Genomic DNA, 19,714 nt, shown 5'->3' with positions numbered 1-19,714 from the left:
GGAAGACTCCCTCCTCCTTCGCCACCTTAATGTCAGCAGAATCGTAGTCCGATACCTGAAGAGATCAGAATCCTTGCGCAAAACTGATCACCTGTTCGTCCTTCACAGTGGGAAGAAACAAGGGGAAGTGGCATTGTGGGCGACCATAGCCCACTGGATCAAAGAAATATGTTATGGTTTAGCGGTGTTTGGGTGGATTCTTGGGTACTTTGGCAGATGACCATGCCTACGGGGCGGGACCCCATGGGGAGCCACAGTACTGGGCTAGACTCAGGACGCGCGCACACACACAGAGTTAGATTCTTTTATTATACAGCAGCTGAGTACCACCAGGGGCGGCAGTAGTGAGGTGATCCAGAGGTAGCAGTCTCGAGACCCTCGGTCTCACCAAGTTGGTATAGGGAGTTTCCAGTGTCTGTTTCCCAGCACGGCAGAGCTGTAGATGAGACAGATTGAGAATTAGATTACTTACTAGATGGTAGCTTTAAGGTTGGCGATTCCACCAGGCTGAAGTTGATGGTTACAGGCACTGAGGCAGGGAGAGCAGGCCCTCGAGGAGCGAGTACCTGATCCCAGTAAGGCACCTGAAATAAAGCAGAGGGCCCCTGAGGAGTGGGTACTCAGTTTAGAGATTACCCCGAAGGGCAGAGAGAGAGCTTCCAGCGGCAGCACGGAAGCGGCAGAGTAGCTTAGATTGGACGAGTCCAATCCATGCTAATTCAATGAGCTAGCAAACAAGTACTGGCTATATACTCTGATGGTGTGACATCACTTGAGGGGGACGCCCCCGAGGTTCGCGCCATAGCTGGAATAAAGGTGTGGGTAGTGCGTGCACCTTAGGAGGCCCTTGGGAGAAACATGGCATTCCGGGGATGTTGGGAGCGTGGCTTGCAGACGTGGCGGTAGCCATCTTCCCAAGGCTAGCGGGGAGAGCGGAGAAAAAGGTGAGGCACAAGGGTCGAAGCCGTCTGAGACCGACGGATGCAACAAAGTAATTAATGCAGCCTACATAGAGGCAGGAAAACCATTACCTCTACAGGTCAAGGCGCATTCTACAAGAGCCCAGGCAGTCTCCTGGGCCCACCCTGCAGGGGAGTAGCTTTTGTACATCCCATTGGTCTTGAGTCCATCTGGCTTCATGCTAGGAAATGAAAAATTTACTTACCTGATAACTTTGTTTTCCTTAGTGTAGACAAATGGACTCAGCATCCTGCCCACGGCTGCTCCAGAAATAGATAACCTTGGATATCAAATCTCGAGACAGAGCAAGTATCCTACATCTAGTTCAAGACACCTGCAGTTGCCCAGGTGTCAGCGTTTATTGTTTCAGTGCACTGGTGGTCTCCAGTTGCAAAAAGATATATATATATATATATATATATATATATATATATCTACTCCCCTGCAGGGTGGGAGGCTGCATCCTCCCTGGCCTGAACATCCAGGTGGTAGAACCTGGAGAAGGTGTGTAGGGAGGACCATGTCGCCACCCAACAGATCTCGGCTGACGAAAGTAGCCTGGTTTCAGCCCAGGAGACTGCCTGGGCTCTTGTAGAATGCGCCTTGACCTGTAGAGGTAATGGTTTTCCTGCCTCTATGTAGGCTGCATTAATTACTTTGTTGCAACCACAGCAGAGGTTGACTTGCTTATTCTAAATCAGCATCATGTAGGCTCATATTAATATACAGGGAGATTCACTTGAGAGGCCCCAAATATTCTGTTGTAACTTCCATTAGGATGAAGCAATCTGAACCCAAAAAATACGCTACATACCTTGATGTATGTGCAATCTTTTGCATTACATGCGATGCTGGAAGTATCTCAGTTTTCCGCCAGACACATTTCGATGTGGCGCTCCATGTTCCTGAATGTGTCTGTGAGCATATTGGGGAGGGGGGGGGGGGGGGAGAATAGAAGCAATGGAGAAATTACTTATCTAATAATTTCGTTTTCTTTAGTGTAGACAGATGGACTCAGGACCAATGGGTATTGTGCTCTCCTGATAGCAGATGGGAGACTGAGTCAGATTTCAAAGCTGACGTCAGCCTACATATACCAGTGCAGCACGCTTAGCTCTTCAGTATTGTCTTCGAAAAGCCAGTGTGGAGATATGTTGCTTAATACTTGTTAACACTTGATTAACCTTGAACTGGTTCCAAAAAGTTTTATTATATATATATATATATATATATATATATATATATATATATATAAATAAAACTTTTTGGAACTGGAGACCACCAGTGCACTGAGATACTTCCAGCATTGCATGTAATGCAAAAGATTGCACATACATCAAGGTATGTAGCGTATTTTTTGGGTTCAGATTGCTTTATCCTAATGGAAGTTACAACAGAATATTTGGGGCCTCTCAAGTGAATCTCCCTGTATATTAAATGAGCCTACATGATGCTGACTTAGAATAAGCAAGTCAACCTCTGCTGTGGTTTTTGGTGATCATAACTCAGAAGAAAGGTAGCGTCTTTATATGTAACCATCCATTTTATATTTATATTATCAGTAAAATGATATGGCCATCTCGTTCAGCTGGGCAGCCCAAATGAATAAAATGCAGAGAGATGATAAACTTATTTGCACCACTAAAGCAATTTAGAATGCAACAAAAACACAGGTTAAATGGATGTCTGTGAAAGAAGGCTCCATTTCATCACTGCACGTTTCCAATTGAAAAGTACCTGAGTTTTTCTGCAAAAATCTTCCCTCTGCAAGGTTGTGAGTTGTTTTTTTTTTTTTTTTTGCATCTAGCCTAGCTGTGGGGGGTAGGGAATGAGGTTTTCTTTAACCAAGAGAATGTAAATTACTGCTAACCACCGAAACTAGGATTATTTTGGAAAATTTAGCGGTAGAAAGTAACTAGATATCCTTCTGCAAGCAGTACAGTGCTTGTGAATTCCTGCCAAGAAATATTTTTAAACTGTGGTTTCTGTTCCGTTGAGTTTTTTTTTTTTTTTTTTTCTTTTTGCTGCTCAGAAAAGGAGTACAGCTCAATTTTCAAAACTTACCATTTTGTCTGAGGCAACGCCATGGACTGTCAGTGATGTTGTCTACCATGGCGTTAAATACAGCATTGGATCTTTTCTTGAGCTCTTTCTGTATTCGATTAAACTCTTTGTTCACAATTTTTAAGGGTTCTCCTTCCCTTAGATAGGAATTGTTATACGTGCTCTTCGATCTGATCAAGCATTCCAGTGAAATGGTATAGTCCGATGCTCAAAGTGAGGGACTGGTGATTTTCGCCTGAGCAGCCAGGGAATGCCCCGGGAGAGGAGAGAGGAATCGGCAGGTGGGAGAGACTGTTGAAGGGGGAAAAAAGTAAGGAAATACAAAATAGCAGTGCAGACAAGAATCAGGTTCATGCTGGTGTGGAGTCAAGGAGGAAAGATATTCATACGTTGTGCAAGGTGTTTGTCAGGCCCCAGTTGGAGGATTGGCACTCATTCTTGAAAAGAGCATCCGTATATTAGAAATAGAAAGGATAGGGAAGGTGCACTGAACTAATCATGGGGACCCAGGAGCTTACATATACCGAGAGATTGCCCCAACTGGGGCGGCTTACATTAGGAAAAAGACATTTTGAGGGAAGAGATGTGGAATTGTGGGGATCTCTCAGGTAATCTATTTACTCCAGGAGCAGCAAACAAAGCAAGAGCACATCCTTTGTATGGTTAAAAGGAAATAGATTTCATCAACTTTCGGAGAAGGGGATTTTTTTTTTTTTTAACATTTTGTCAGCAGATCTAGATATGGCTGTATCATAAATGATCAATTCAAAAACACATTGGACAAATGCTGTTAGAAAAAAGATACTGGTGAAGACATCTCAACACTCTCTAGGGAAAAGTCATTTTGTATAGGGTCAGGAATTAATGTTTTCACTGTTGTAGGCCTGATGGTGCACAGTGCTTTTCCATTTTCCCTTCAGTTACCATGCAGAAACTGCTGTTAGGCAAACCAAAGAAGGTTGGAGTAGTTTTATTTCAGACTAACCAATTGTTTATATGACCCTGTTGTATAATTGTGTTGCAGGAGCTGTGTGTTAGCATCCATTCCTCAACGAATGATGGTGGTTCTCTTGCAGCTCCTCTACTTATTGATCGTACATAAAAACTTAGCTACATGAAGGCAGAGAGACCATATGGCCCATCCAGTCTATCCATGTAGTACTTTACATGCATGAATTTTCCTAACTTATGCAAAGCAATCCAGGCATGCCAAATGCTATGCAAATAAAATAACACAGCTGACTTTGAAAAAACTTCAGCCACGTTACTTTATCACGTTTGAGGGAAGTGTAAATATTTTCCTGCGGGAGTACTGGGATGCCAGCAAGGGTTCCTATGTCCTCATGGGAGAATGTAAAGGGCCAAGTGGCCTAAAACACCTCTCCAAACATCACAAGTTACCCCGAGGGTCTTTGGAGATCCCCAGTCCCGCAACCACCTTGTCGAGCAACTAAAGCCCCCACAAGCCAAAATCTGTCCTTTTAAAAATGCACAGCAATGGCCTGCCCTCTTCCTTAGTCCTTCCCCCCCCCCCCCCAACCATTAAAAAAAGACCCTGGTGGTCTGGGGGCACCCCTAAATCCCCGACCTTCCCCTATCTTTAAAAAAAACAACTCCGTGGTGTAAAGTGGGGCCCAGAATGTCCCCTACCTTTTGGGCCTGTTCGATGTCATTTTCCAAAATGTTTTGCCCTGTCACGCGATGGGGGCCGGAGTGCTCTCTAGCTGTGGGCCCGTCACGTGATAGAGGCAGGGTCAGGTGAAAGCCATTTTGGAAAATGGCCGGGCCTGTTACTAAGGGATGCTCCAGATCCCAACTCTACATCACCGAGCCTTTTAAAAGGCAGTGGAAGTTGGGGGGCCTACTATACCCCAGGGAGTTTATTGTACTTAGTCCAGTGGGGGGAAGGCATGAGGGCTGCTGGAGGGTGGTTTTGGAAGGTAGGGGCTATGAAGCTCTGGGGTCCACTTATGAAAAAGGGAAGGGGTCTGGAAAAGGAGCCGGCCTTCGCCATGCATTTTTAAAGGCACATTTTTTGACTTGTGGGCGGCCAGAGCCACCTTGCAAGGTGGCAGGAGGAGGGTCTCTAAAGACCCCTGGGGGGTATCTGACATTTTGGGGAGGGGATTTGGGCCCCTTAGCCTTTTAATGCAATGGCAAGTCCACCATTGCGCAGTTAGGCCTGTACCGTGGTGCGATTTTCTTGTGTGTTTGTGTTGCGATAAAAAATCACGCCGCAATACTACTGCAGTATTTTTTTCAGTATTGCACGAATACCACCCCCCTCCCCTCCCGTGATATTGGGCCCCTGCTGCGATTAAAAAAAAAACCAAACCCACAACTTTCTAAATCTCCCTGTCAGTTGGATGCAAAAGCTGATGATTCTTTGGTTTAACTTTCTTTTTTTTCAGTTTTGTGCTAGATTTATAAGTTATTTTCACAAAAAAAAACTATTTCAGTTTCTAGCAAGGTAAATCTTCCTTGAAAATCTGGTTGCTGTAGGTTGAGTGGTTTGGGAGATGACGTGTGCACAGACAAAGTGAATATATAAGCAATTTTTTAAAAAGGAAAAATGCTAAAAATAGCAAACCGTCAGTTAAGCATGTGGCTAAGGTTGCATTTTTTAAATTAAAAAAAATACTAAAGCGAATAAAATTTGTAATACCGGCTGAAGATTTTAGAACGGTCCTGCAGGCTCTGGTGATCGGTCATTTAGATTACTGTAATGGGTTTTTATCTATAAGGTTGCTAAAGTATCTGGTATGGATGCTTCAGTTGGTGCAGAATGCTACTGCAAGGCTACTTACTGGCATCAAGCGTAGGAAACACATTTCTCCAACATTACAAACTCTCCATTGACGCCTAATACAGTAGCTAATTCAATTTAAAATACTAGTAACAATTCATAAACTTGTTTACTCTGAAAATCCCTGCAGTTTATCTAATCTACTGGTCAAGCAAAATTCAGTTTATACATTTGTGGCTGAATTTTAAGAGGCCCGTATGCGCAAATACCGGCGGTTACGCGCGTGGCCGGACCCTATGCGTGCATTTTCTAAAGGGCCGGGCCATGCGTGTAACCACCGATATGTGCAGACGTGCTGGGTCTAAAGAAAGGGTCAGGGGGTGGGCAAGGACAGCGCCATTAGCCGCTGTGCTGGCAGCTGGTCGGTGCTCGTGGATTACTTCTGCTCCAGGGGAGCAGTAAGTAACAAAACAAAAAAATTAGGGCTAGGTAGGGTTAGGTTAAGGATCAGGGAGGAGAGGGGAGGAGAGGGGAAGAGGTAGGAAGTTCCCTCCCAGCCCACACCTTAACTGGATTTTATATCATGCGTGTACCGGCTAGCGCATGTTATAAAATCAGCACGTCCATGTGTATGCACCGGGAACCAAGTGCACATGGATATGTGCGTGCGGACTTTTTTTTAAAATTCTTTATTTATAGAGTTTTTTCAAATCAAAAAAAACAAATCAAATGATTTACAGAAAGGAAAAGATTATAGCTTAGTAAATAACAAATCTTTAACATATAATGCTACATATAAATAAAGTAAGATATAATACATATTTATCTAAACCATTACCATATCAAAACAATAATGAGAGGAGTGCGGGATGACAGATTCAGGGGGAGCATACATCCATAATTTTTACCAAATAAAGGGCTAATATATAGAACCTATACTCTTAACTATTGTTATTAGACACTCGGGATGAGGTTGTTGGCTTCCATTGCTCAAGGAAAGTTTTTAACTGCTCGGGTGAGAAAAACATAAAAAATTCATCTTGCTTTTTTATTAAACACTTACAGGGACTTTTTTTTTTTTTAAATCGACCCCAATGGTCATCCGATCTGAATCTGTGATTATAGGCTTCAGCAAACGCGTTGGAGACCATTCTCCTAGAGAGGTCCAGCTTTGTGGAATGCCCTTCCGGCAGGACTTAGAACCGAGGTGGATCTGGAAAGCTTAAAGCATTTTATTTTGCTCAAGCATACCAGCAGCTGATATGTTAGTCATGCAGATATTTTTTTTTATATAATATCTGTATTAAATGTTTGTTTTCGTGTTTTCTGTTTTTACAATAATTGTTTGTTTGTTTTTTATTCTTTATGCATATGAATATTGTAATCCTCTCAGTAAAATATACTGGAGGTGGTGGAATATAAAAAGTTGAAATAATGATGCATTGCTAAGCTTTCCCCGTACAGGGGCTGTGAATGCTGCCTCTGCAGCATCCCAGACCAAATGGGGGAATCAGATCCGGGACCACCTGCACAGCAGTGCTGTGCCTTACGACAGACTCAGAGTAAAGAAAGATGGGAAAGAAAAAGAAAACAAAGTGCAGGCAGAATCCTATTCAGAAGCTTACAGGGAAAGAGAAGGAATCGCTTATAGTGTACTCTCCTTAGTGATACATTCCTCGCCCCTAAGTTTGGTACTTTTAGAGGTCTTACACTTCAGTTTAAGCATTCCCTCTTCCCTTTAAAAAAAAAAAAAGAAGTGAGATGAAGCTTTCCAGCCTCGCATGTACGACTCCCTTCCTGTTGGAGAGGTCTTGTGTGTGTGTGCAGCTTGTACAAAGTGCTTCTAGCTCTCAGAGAAACCCAGGAACCCCACACAGCATTGCACAGGACTTCCGGTGAGCCATGGGGCAAGCCCCGCTATTGGGATTTATTTCAGGATTTGAAAAATATTGAATAATTTCTTATTCTCCTTGTTTAATGCTGACTAGAATTTACTTTTATTCTGATGTGTTGTGGGCATAAGTATGATAATGTATAGCCACTAAAAGTATTGCCTGTGTTCCCTTTTATCTCGTTAACATTATGGAAAATGGGGGCTTGATGTAGCTGTTTTGGGAGGTGGGGCTATCTTTTTTTTTTTATATTTTTTTTTTTCCCAGGCCTGAGAGAACCTAAAATGTATTTTCTGTTACAGAACCTGAATCTAATCTGCTTTGAAATACTTGAAAGGTGGACTATATATCAAATAAATACATAAAAAGGTGACCCTGATCGTAAGCCTGTAAGTTTCATATTCTTTTGTTGAGCACTCTTCTCTGCCCCATACAAACCTATTTCACATCAGCCTTCAGATTTTATTCTATATCACAGAACACTCCTTTATTTGTGCCAAACATATTTTGGGTTTTTGAGAGGATGTAGGATTGAGACTTTTTATTTTTTATTTTTATTAGAAAATGTACAATGAAATATGCTCTCTATAGCAAGCTTTGAAAGCAGCATTATCAGGAATCGGGTGTATTTTTCTTATGTCTGTTTCTGGTGGGAGTAATGAAAGTTAATAACCAACCATGCGAACAGGAGGAATGTAAACATGCCTAGTTCTGTTAAAAATAATCCTTTTAAAGGTTTCTCTTCTGGCTGCTGTATATTTTCAAAGGATGAGGAGATGTAGAGCTGTGCTGCTTACTCCCAGGAAGATGTGTTAGTAGCACTGATAAAAATCCAAATCATTGATCCCACATAAACAGTTTAAGAGTAACTTGGCAAAAAGGGAATGGGTGGGGAGAAATATTTACAGCTGCACAATGCTCACAATAAAATGTCTTATTCCTTTCCCTGCCCTTCCCCCCTCCTCCTAACCTAAATACCCAATGCTGGAACTATCTAGCACAGAGGGCCCCACACAGTTCTGGTTTTCATGATTTCCACAATGAGTATTCATCAGATGTATTTGCATGCATAAGAACAAGCTAAGCTAATTTGGCTATCCTGAAAATGAGATGCATGGATACCAGAACTGAGATCCCAGCCTAATATCACGTTCAGTAGTATCCAAAGTGAAGCCGTATACATGTATGATAGCAGTCTGGAGGCACCGGGAGCGGAGAGAAGGGTCCCTTGTTCCCAGCAAACTAATTTAAGTTATCAGGAGGGGAGGAGGTTCCACCATACAGTAAACACTTGTGGATGGGTGGGATGGAAGGGAGAGCGCTGACACATTTTTGACAGTGCTACTTAAGTGAATGTCTTTAAAGACTTAAGTAGCACATTATTGCTATTTGGACTCCAGGCCAAAATTATTCAGGCTGAATCAAGTCCTACATAACAGAGCAGTGGTTAGAACCCTAACAGCAGGGGTATGGCTGCATCAGACTTCCAAGAAAGCAGTGGGATCATCTGCAAGGAGTGACCCATGAGCATGAGGTGGTGGGGATGTTTTGGGCACTGGTTTCACTAGGCCTTGAGTTTAGCATTGGTCTTGTAAGAATCTTAGAGGAACACGACAAGACCTGAATTGCCTACCAGTGGAGGTGGCAGACGCCAGTGCTCTAACAGGTTCTGGGCATGCTTAGGACTGATATGGAGGACAACTATAAAGCATAGGGGTTAAGTGATGGGGTTTGGGTTGCATATGCTCATCTATCCAAAGAGGAAGAATCATAACTGAGCACGGAGGATGGGCCAATTTGGTCTTTTCTGCTATCGTTAACTACGATACCTGCATGGGGTTTTGATAAACATAACCACCCTAATTTTCTTCTGAAATCATAATGTTAGGAATAGATAAGTAGAGTTTACAAAAATTAAGTATTCATTTGTCTTGGAAAATGAATAAAAATTCAAAAGCATAAAAAAAGGAGAACATTTTAACTGCCAGCTGGGTTGTTAAAAAATGCTGGCATTGCTACTTTAAGAAACAATGATTTCTTTCAGGTTCAGGAGCAACAAAAAGCAGTGGTTAAAGTAGAAAACCTTACCAACCTTTTCATTCTAAGACCAAAATACTATGATAAAACGTGATTAGAGTCATCCACGGATTCTGGAACTCTACTCTTGATAGTTTTTAAGGATTAAACATTATTTTCAGGAATTACTCTGGGCTGTCATTACATTCTAGTTCTCTCTTCTTAAAGTGAAACACAATAGGGCTGAGATAGTGGTGGAGGTTCATGTACTCTACCAGGAAGATGGGCACAGTAAGAGCTCTCAAAAGGCAGACCTGCATAAGACATTTCACGCCTTTGCCTTCATGCTTTAACTCAGGTTGGCTCAGAATATGTAATCCAAGGAGGCTATTCAAAATGAAGAGTTTCCCAAGATGAAATAAGCAAACAGAAATGGCAGTGAAAAAGCTAATCAATAAAGCCAAGAGGCCAAGAGTCAGTAGGCCGTTTAGTGGACAAGTGATCCGGCTATAGTTAGCCGAATAACTTGTCGGCCAGGTTTGGACATGCATTTTCGACGTGCTAGCTTTACCCCTTATTCAGTAAGGGGTAATAGCGTGTCAAACGCGCGTCCAACCCCCCCCCCCCCCCCCCCCGAAACTAATAGTGCCCGCAACATGCAAATGCATTTTGATGGCCCTATTAGTTATTCCTGCGCGATTCCTGCCAAGCCGCACATTTTACTCTCTGAAATTAACACCTGCCCAAAGGCTGGAATGTACTTACTTAAAGTTATCCAGCTACAGAGAATGGAGGAGTAGCCTAGTGGATTATAACACAGGGAAACTAGGGTTCAAATCCCTGTTACACCTTGGGCATTTACCCTCTGATACCTCAGATACAAAATTAGATTGTAAGCCCTGTGGGGATATACTCTGAAGTGCCAAAAAGCAGAATATAAAAATCTAAATAAAAGAAGTGTGGCTGGATAATTGAGGTTTCTATGAAAAGGAACTGCCATAAAAAGAGAGAGCCACAGATATATCACAGAAAGTCAGTTTGAAAAATCATAGTCAGGAAACATAGGAGAAGGATCCAGCATAGATCTGTTTATGTCCCCTGCTCTGCCCATCTGAGCACTGGGGTGCTTTTTATTTGCCTCTAGAGGTCATTGAACCCAAAATATATTTACTCTTATGGCTGTTGTAAAGTCCAGGGCAGAGCGATGCCATTGCCATGTACGTTTCATTATGTCCTATGGGAGGAATTTTGTCACTTCGAAAATATGTTTTCCCCTTGTGGGGAGGGGGGATAAGAACTCCAGCTGCAACAAACCCTGTTATACTTTATTTATAGCCCACTTTTCAGGCACTTCAAATTGGATTACATTCAGGTACTGTAGGGTTTCCCTGTCCCTCAGCAGGCTCCAATTCTGTGACTGTGGGAAAAACGCTTAAGTGAATCGGGCCTTAGGTTTTGTATTGGAGGCGTTGGCGGGTGAAGCGACTTGCTCATGGTCATAAGGAGAGTCAGGGGGCTTCCCAATTCCCCCCCCCCCCCCCCCCCCCGCTATAGCCACCAGGCTACTCTTATCACACTTAATGTCTTACTTTTTGTGAGTAAATTTCTCATGAAAATAAATGCTGTAAAGCTAGAGTACGATGGTAAGATAAACGGATCTGTTCCAATGCCAAAGGGCATTCATTTCAGCACTTGCCTTTTAGAACTTCTTTGACAAACACTGTGACCACCTTCTCTTTTATTATAATTAACCTTTATTTAGCTTCTGTTCAGTACAAAGAGGTTTGTCAGATTATACTGACGTCTGTGTGTTGTGGTTTCTTTCTTTGTGTACATCACTCCCTTTATAACTTTTTTGAATGGCTGGGCCTAACTAAGCTGAGTTTGCTGTGCTGCTAGGTCACAGGGAGGTTAAGACCATTTCAGTTTTCAAACCTCGGCTACCCAGTGGTATTTTCTCTCTCTTTTTTTTAATGACATTCCTTAGCACAGCTATTGCAGTGACAGTGCTTAGCCAGGAGCCACAGGCCATGATCTCTCTCTCCCCCCCCCCCCCTCCCCCATGCATTAATGTTCTCTGCCAAAAGGCGTCACTGTTGAGCAATGGCTGGGGTTGTGAATGCTGCCTCTGCAGCTGCTCTGGAAAGTGAAAGCCAGGCCTGAGAACCAAGCCTAGGTCTTCTGCACAGCAGTGCTGTGTACTGGAGCTCAGCCACTCCTGCCTACTCTTTCTGACGTTTGCATCATTATTACGCACCCATACTGGGACTCGCACTTTCTATATACTTGCAGCTTTGTAATGGGAACTCCCTCCTGGATGGGGCACATAAAAATGCGAGAGGCGCCGGTCTCTCGGGAGGGTTCAGAACGGGATGTGGGCCAAGCAGATGGTGTAGTGGCCCAGAAGCAATGAGGGTTTAGGCATCCTGAATAGAAAGCTCAACTTTAGGAGCATTCCCTCTGTCACCCCCCTTGTGTCTGCTTTTTCCTCCCTGCCCCAAACCTCACCAAAACCAGAAAACAGGGACTGGCTTGAAAGATATATTCCAGCAAACAAAAATTGTATTTTCTGGTGTTACTAGCAGTCAGCAGGCCGATACAGTACAGTGCTCTGGTGGAGCGCACTATTAGCCCAGGTTTGGACATGCATTTTCGACGTGCTAGCTTTACCCCTTATTCAGTAAGGGGTAATAGCATGTCGAAAATGCATGAAAATGCATGCAAATGCATTTTGATGGCCCTATTAGTTATTCCTGCGCGATTCCTGCCAAGCCGCACATTTTACTCTCTGAAATTAACACCTGCCCAAAGGCTGGCATTAATTTCTGCCAGCGCCAGGAAAGTGTACAGAAAAGCAGAAAAAACTGCTTTTCTGTGCACCCTCCGACTTAATATCATAGCGATATTAAGTCGGAGGCCCCAAAAGTAAAAAAAGTGAAAATCTGCCCGCGGATCGGAAGACGGACGCTCAATTATGCCAGCATCCGTTTTCCGAACCCATGGCTGTCAGCGGGTTTGAGAACTGATGCTGGGAAAATTGAGCGTCTGCTGTCAAACCCGCTGACAGCCATGCCTCCTTTTACCGCGGGCCCTAATTTGCATAGGCCACCCTCCTGAATCGCATGCCCAGGAGAGTGGCCTGTGCGCGCGCCGGGAGAGCGGGCGCTCACCAGCTCTCCCACGCGTTTTTCTGTATCTGCCTGAGAGTAAGTAATAGAGTGAAAACCCACTGCTTAAGTCAGGGTGCATAGGCTTCCATTGCTAGGTTGCACTCATTACTAAAGTAGAAAAGAGTAAACAAATAAGCTCTTCGAGTATATAAAACGTCCCCTTTAGACTACCTGCAAATCATTCCCACTCTCCACTTCAGTAGTTCAAAATACACTCAGTAAATACAAAAGCCTCTCCCGTTAACTAGCAGACCATGGTTTTCAGTCTTATTCCAGCATATACCAGGTTAATTGCCTCAGTACATTTTCCCTGGCACACAGTAATTCTCTCCCTTCTCAGTGGAGATTCCGTAGCTCTTCAACAGCTTCTCCATTTTCTCATCCATGCAGTCACAGGAATTTCCCCAGCTCCTCCCTTCAAAGGATTTTTCACTTCAGCTCTCCTCCACCTGTAGGACTCAGGACATATGCATGGACTTGTCTCCCCTTGAGGAGAAACCACACTCCAGCCCAGGCCATTATGGGAAAGCCCATGTAGGGCCCACTTACCTGAGAGGCTGCCCTGGGACACCTCAGTCCCTGGCCCATCCTGTTACATGTGCCACCCGCAGCAGCCCCGCAGTGCGGTCCTCTCACCTTTCCAGACGGACTCCAGCTGCTGGCTCCACCTTGCTGGCGGTGGTGGGCCACCAGCTCCGACCTCTGGTTCCCTCCAGTGCCTCCAGCCCTGCCATACTACCCAGTGTTGCTAGCCAAGATGTCCCTGTTCGTCGGGCCTCTCCGCGTGGCCCACGGAGAGACACCGCCATCAGCTCTGCGCATCACAGATTTTTTTAAAGGGCCCACGGCGGGAACCTGGCTGCGGACCCGGATGCTGATGTCAGACTCCTCAGCGTATAAAAGTTCCGGCCTGGCTCCATAGCATTGCCTTTGCAATAGGTCTCCTTGTACTCCTTGTACTCGTTGCTATTCTTGAATCGTCTCATCATTGTGTTCCCGGTTCCTGTTCTCCTAGTTCCTGTTCGTCTATGTTTTGGATTGACTCTCTGGATTTGACCACCGCTACGCTTGACTGCTCTTCAGCTTCTATCCAGCCCCGGACCTGCACTACGCCTGACTACTCTTCAGCTTCTCTCCAGCCCCGGACCTCCGCTACGCCTGACCTCGCCTGCCTTCTCCACATCCTGACCATTGCTGGATTGACTACGCCTGCTTTCTTTTTGTCCTGACCCTTGCCTAGCACGATTACGCTATAGACTTTACTGTGTCCAGAGTTCTACGTTGCTTGCCACAACTTCCATTCACCACCGGCTCTGAACCTAGCCTGTCAGTGATGCTGCTCCTCGCCTATCCTCTGAACGTGGACTTTCAAGGCTTAGGCCTTCCTTTGCTTGTGTGCCTCCAGTTCCCCATTGTTCTTTTGGCACCTGAGCCTCCATACCGAATCCAGTCCAGGATAGAACTACGCCATCTACAGACTGCTGTCTCTGGGCTGAACTACTATTCTTCCCTAGCTAACTTCGAGGCCCACCTAAGTGCTGCCGGCTCCGGCACCCAAAGGCTCAACCCAAGGGGAACGAGGGCTGGTATAGGTGAAGCTCCAGTGGCCTCGCACTTCAGCCCACTCCACCTGCTGATGTAGGTCTTCGCCTGCAGGTTGCGTCAACCCCACCTCAGCCCAAGAGTCCACTTTCAACGCAACACATCCTCCAACCTGCCTTTTTGTATTAGATTAATCTTTCCTCTATGGGACCTTTCTCTTTTCCCTCTTTTTTTCTTTTTTTTTTTGGTTTAAAGTATTAGAAAATTTTGCCAGGACAACAAGCATATAATTATACAAGAAATGTTAAGTTGTGAAAATAAAATTAAGTAATGACAAATGAAATATTTATCACAAAATAACCTCGAGTCGATAATGGAGGGAAAAATGTAAAACAAAAAAAAAAAGAGCAAGAACCATTCAATTTATATCAGATTTATCTCTGTCATTTTTTTATATCCACTAAGATTCAAAACATTATTTAAGAATCAGACATCCAAAAATCTCTTCAGCTGAAGAGGCTCATAGAAAATATATTTCCATGATTCACCACCACACTGTCCCAAACTTGTATTTTAAACTGTAGAAAATCTTTCCTCTGAAGCTGTGTAAGTTTTTTTTTTTTTTTTTTTTTTTTTTTTTCAGAGATCAGGAAAAACACTCTCTTTTCCTCCTAAGAAGAGAGATCTATTCGTGAAAAAAAGTTTCAAAACGAAATCCCTATCCATATCAAGAGCAAAAGTAACAACCAAAGTTTTTCCTGGCCAAAATATCTTCGTGAGATGTTTCTTACAAAGCAGTCATCTCATCATCACATCTACTCCTGGGGAAATGGTTCTCCCTTCCCTCTTAATGGAGAACCTGCCCATTAGAGTCTAATTAACCAGCGTGTCCTAGTAACCAGTGTGCCATGGCTGAAGCACAGCTGTGCTGCAAACCTTTCTTCCAGTTGATAGCCAGAGCCTCATAAGAATTCAGGCACCGTGGCAAACGTCATTTTATCTTGCCCCATGCAAGGGCTGGCCTGCAGGATGTCCTCCTGTCAATGGGGGGAGTCACAGGGCAGCACTTAGCTGTTGCTGTATCTGCTTTCCCCTCTGCAGTTGAAACTGCACAGGACCCTGTAGTCCTGCATGCCCTGCTGAGATAATATACTGTACGGACAATACTCAGGAATTTTAATTTTAAAACTGATTGGTAGATAGCAATAAGAGAACATAAGTAGCCATACAGGGTCAGACCAAGGGTCCATCAAGCTCAGTATTCTGTTTCCAACAGTGGCCAATCCTAGTCACAAGTACCTGGCAAGTACCCAACATTAAATAGATCCCTTATTGATTAATAGCAGTTTATGGACTTCTCCAGGAACTTATCCAAACCTTTTTAAACCTAGTTATACTGCTGTAACCACATGCTCTGGTAATGAATTCTAGAGCTTATTAATGAGTAACATAATCTTTTCAATAATATAAAACAAAGAAGGATACAACTCATGCACTCCATGATACCCAATATACTTAAGTTTTTTCTCCCTGTATACCCTCCCCCAAAAAGAAGAAAACCACAGTCGCACCACACTCGCACCAGCCTTACACCATTCATCCCTATTACATCAGGTATGAACTGACTTTCCTCATTTTGAGACCTTAATCATTTGTCCTGCAGTTTAGTATATGCTATTACTCAACACAGCCACACAGTGGCTGAAAATGGACCCCAGTATTTATTTGAATTATACTGCCATGTTCTATATGTGTAAAGCAGCTCAGTCCATACTGTTAGTGTAATGATGTATTATTTAAAAGGAGGAACGTTTAAGAGTGGGGATGTTTCAGAAGTGTGCTAAAGAAGCAGAGTGCCATTTTCTGAGATCAGCTGGCTGGGCTGATCTCAGAAAATGGCAGTGGGCCAACCATGAACAGAGCAAATGGAGACAGTGAATGCAGGAAGGGGGAGAAGGAAGTGTAAAGGTGGTTGCTGTAGGCTGGGTAAGGGCTGGCAGCAAGCGCAGTAACTTTGCATGATGATGTCTGTAGTACCTTGCTTAGCCACTCTGGGGTGATGGCACTTGCTGAGTGCAGAAGCATGTGTGTGTCTGAGAAAGTATTTATGTGTTAGTTTTTGAGAAAGCAGGAGTGTGTGTGTGTGGTGTGTGAGCCAGCCCTCTTTCCCAAACTGCACCAATCTTAGGGTGACCAGCTGTGCTGATGCCACTGGGCAACAATATGGTTCTAGTTACTTTTTACCCAATCTGCACACTTTTCACGGTGAAGGTAACACTGCTTGGGAGGAGCTGCTGTTTTGGATTACTAAGGAGTTAGTGGAGCAAGGACTGGGACTCCCACAAGTCAAGAGGCCTGGAGTGGAATGTAAAACAGGCTGAAACTTGCAGCCTGCTGAAGTGATTAGAGTGGATCTGAGGATTTGAAGCCTGAGCATCTTGAGGAAGCCATGGAAGAGTGTTAAGGCCACAGCTTGGGATAATTTTTTAAGTAAAAAAGTGTGAGTGACATATGATGAGCTGGAGATTTGAAAGTGAGAAGGGAACTTGTGCTCCTGAAATTTTATTCCCTACTGTTATGATATGAAAATAGTAAGGGGAATTTGCTCTTTATCAGTTACTTTATTGAGTAAATATAAATTTATTAAAATAATACAATTTAGAAATGTAGCAAAGTAATACAATTTAGAACACATCTTTTAAAGGAATGTACTTCAGAAATGTTACAGAATTTTATCAGAGAAATACACCTTTAAAAATGTAACAGGATCTTATGGATCATAACTACTTCTTGTGCATATATCTATCTTTCATTTATCTGAATGCCCTACATCTGATAACTGTAAGGATCCGCTGCTGGATTCTCTTTCAAACTGCAGGTGATGCTGTGAGTTGTTTTGGACTATCCAGCCCTCCTACTCAGCTCTGACTCCGGGCACTTAATCAGAAATTGTCCAAGTAAACTCAGGTCTAATCAGCATTCATTACTGGTCTCACAGGGGCAGATTCCCTTGAACTTTGACGTGTCCCTCAATCATGTGGCTCAGCATTGCTTAGTCTCCGTATCCTTGCGCTGGCCATCGGGATTAGTGGAAGCCCTTGCTTTTATTGACTCCAGGACAATGGGTAATTTCGTAAGTCTCTGGATTTTGTCCACCAGCACGTAATTCTTATCCAAACCAATCCTGCACCAGTCTCCATTGTTGCCATTGATGGTCGGCCCCTGAACCAAGGAGGGGTGTAAAGAGGTCACGGTGGACCTGAATCTTCTAGTGGGTATGTGGCACTGTGAACTTATATCTTTTTGGGTTCTTGTATTCTTGTGGGGTTACCCTGGCTTCAGTTACATAACCTACTTGTTGACTGGCGAGCAGGATAGATTGTTTCATGGTCTCCTTTGCTTCTTTTCTTGTGTTCCATATCTGAGGTCTATAGTTTCTATTGTGGCCTCTGTAGTGGAAAATTCCTCATCCTAGCAGTACCATGCATTGCAAATGTTTTTACAAGAAGCAAATGGAGACGCATTGAAATGCTTCAGAACCATAACCTCTTGTGGCCAGACATACCCTTTGGCTATGTCTGAATATATTCAAGAAAATTTGGCTTGAGGCTTCATTTTGAAAAAAGTCCTCTGCTAACACAGAGTTCTTCTTCATATAAAAGACTGATGGATCCCTTAGGCCCTGTATTGATTACTGGGGCCTCAATAAAATCATAATGAAGATTCATTATCCCCTATTACTAACCTCTGACCTCTGTGATAGACTTTAAGGTCCCAGATTTTTACCAAGCTGGACTTGCAGAGTGGGAGTGGGGCTACAACTTCATTTGGATCTGACAGAATAAGTGAAAGACTGCCTTCAGTACCAGGGATGGGCACTATGAGTATCCAGTTGCCTTTTGCACTTTGTAACATTCCTGCCATACTCCAAGCCTTTATCAATGATGTTTTTTGAGACCCCCTTCTCATTATGTAGAGGTCTTGTTGTGAGAGAGGTGTTTTAGTGGACCTTTGGGCCGGCCTGCAGGAGACTGGAGGAAGATGGACTATAGTCTCTCCTAGGGACAAGCCGGGAGGTGGATACCAGGCAGGAGGTGGACGACGGGCTTCACCCTGGAAGCTGGTACTCCCCCGGGAGGAGCCCATAGGAGCCTGGCCGCTGGGACTTAGGCGATCGGAGTCTGGATCCAATGCAGGGCGGATACTGGAACTGGGCTGGAACTGAAGCGAGACAGGTACTGGAACCAGACTGGAACTTGAAGCAAGACAGGTTACTGGGACCGGACTGGAGCTGAAGCAGGACAGGTACTGGAACCGGACTGGAGCTGAAGCAAGACGGGTACTGCAACTGAAGCAAGACAGGTTACTGGAAGCAGGCAGGAACAGAGGCAAGACTCGAGAGCCAGAGCGCAGCGAGTTTCAGGCAGGAACAGAGTTGCTTGGGCAAGCACACTCCGGGGCTCGGAGCAACTGAGAATCGCAAGGAACCCTGTTGCAAGGCAAAGTTCTGGGATCCGTGGCGGCCTTACATAAGCCGCCGCGTCTGACGTCGGGTGTGAGGCGGAGTCTTCGGTGGCGGGAAAAGGCCTTCATAAGTGCGGCTCTTGTGCGCGTGCGCCTAGGAAGGAGGCATCCCGGAGGGGCTTCTCGGCGGCGTCCCTCCCGCGGGAACGCCGCGGAACAGGCCATTGGCGCCCCAATGCGGAACGGGACCATGGAGGTAAGGGCCGGGTCGCGACACTCTCGACCGGGACCATAACAGGTCTATCTTGATTATCTCTTTATTTTCTCCCCAGAACTGGCCAACCTTAGGCAGCATGTAGTAGAGGTCCTTTCTTGTCTTCATCAGTACCAGCTTTATGCCAAGTTTGAGAAATGTGTGTTTTTGAACAGAAGCAAGTACACTTTCTTGGGATAATCTTGGCTCAAAGATTTGAAATGGACCTGGATAAGGTGACCACATTTCTTAATTGGCTGATACCTTTAGGTCTCAAGGCGCTCCGAAGTTTTCTGGACTTAGCTAACCATTATGGGCACTTCATTGAAAACATCTCTAAGGTAATGGCTCCTTTTACAGCCTTTACGTGCAATGACATACAAAAGAATTCTTGGAATCCTCAGGCTCAGCGGGCTTTTCAAAAACTGAAGCAACTCTTTGTATTCACTCCAATCCTGCATTACCCTGTCCTAGTCAAGCATTTCGTCTTAGAAGTAGATGGCTCCGAGGTTAGTGCAGTGCAGTCTTGTCTCAAAGATCCGATTCAGATTCTTGGCTCCATCCAGGTGGTTACCGTTCCTGAAAGTTCTCTCCTGTAGAATGTAAT

At 44.3% G+C, this 19,714-nt stretch overlaps 1 protein-coding gene across 3 annotated transcripts in view; it reads left to right on the top strand.

Annotated features, from left to right (window-relative positions):
- OSMR (oncostatin M receptor) overlaps positions 1-19,714 on the top strand; it is a 178,700-nt gene that overhangs the window by 15,922 nt on the left and 143,064 nt on the right. The window contains exon 2 of one of the 3 annotated variants that reach the window (XM_029578398.1): positions 7,965-8,051. The exons of the other annotated variants lie outside the window; for them this stretch is intronic. The gene's annotated coding sequence lies outside the window, so the exon portion shown is untranslated. The remainder of the gene's footprint in view (positions 1-7,964; positions 8,052-19,714) is intronic. 3 annotated transcript variants of the gene reach the window in all.

Source organism: Rhinatrema bivittatum, chromosome 1 (genome assembly GCF_901001135.1).
Source record: "Rhinatrema bivittatum chromosome 1, aRhiBiv1.1, whole genome shotgun sequence".
In the NCBI taxonomy this organism is placed as follows: Eukaryota; Metazoa; Chordata; class Amphibia; order Gymnophiona; family Rhinatrematidae; genus Rhinatrema; species Rhinatrema bivittatum.
Note: the sequence above shows the minus strand (reverse complement) of the source record. Positions and strands in the feature narration are given on the sequence as shown.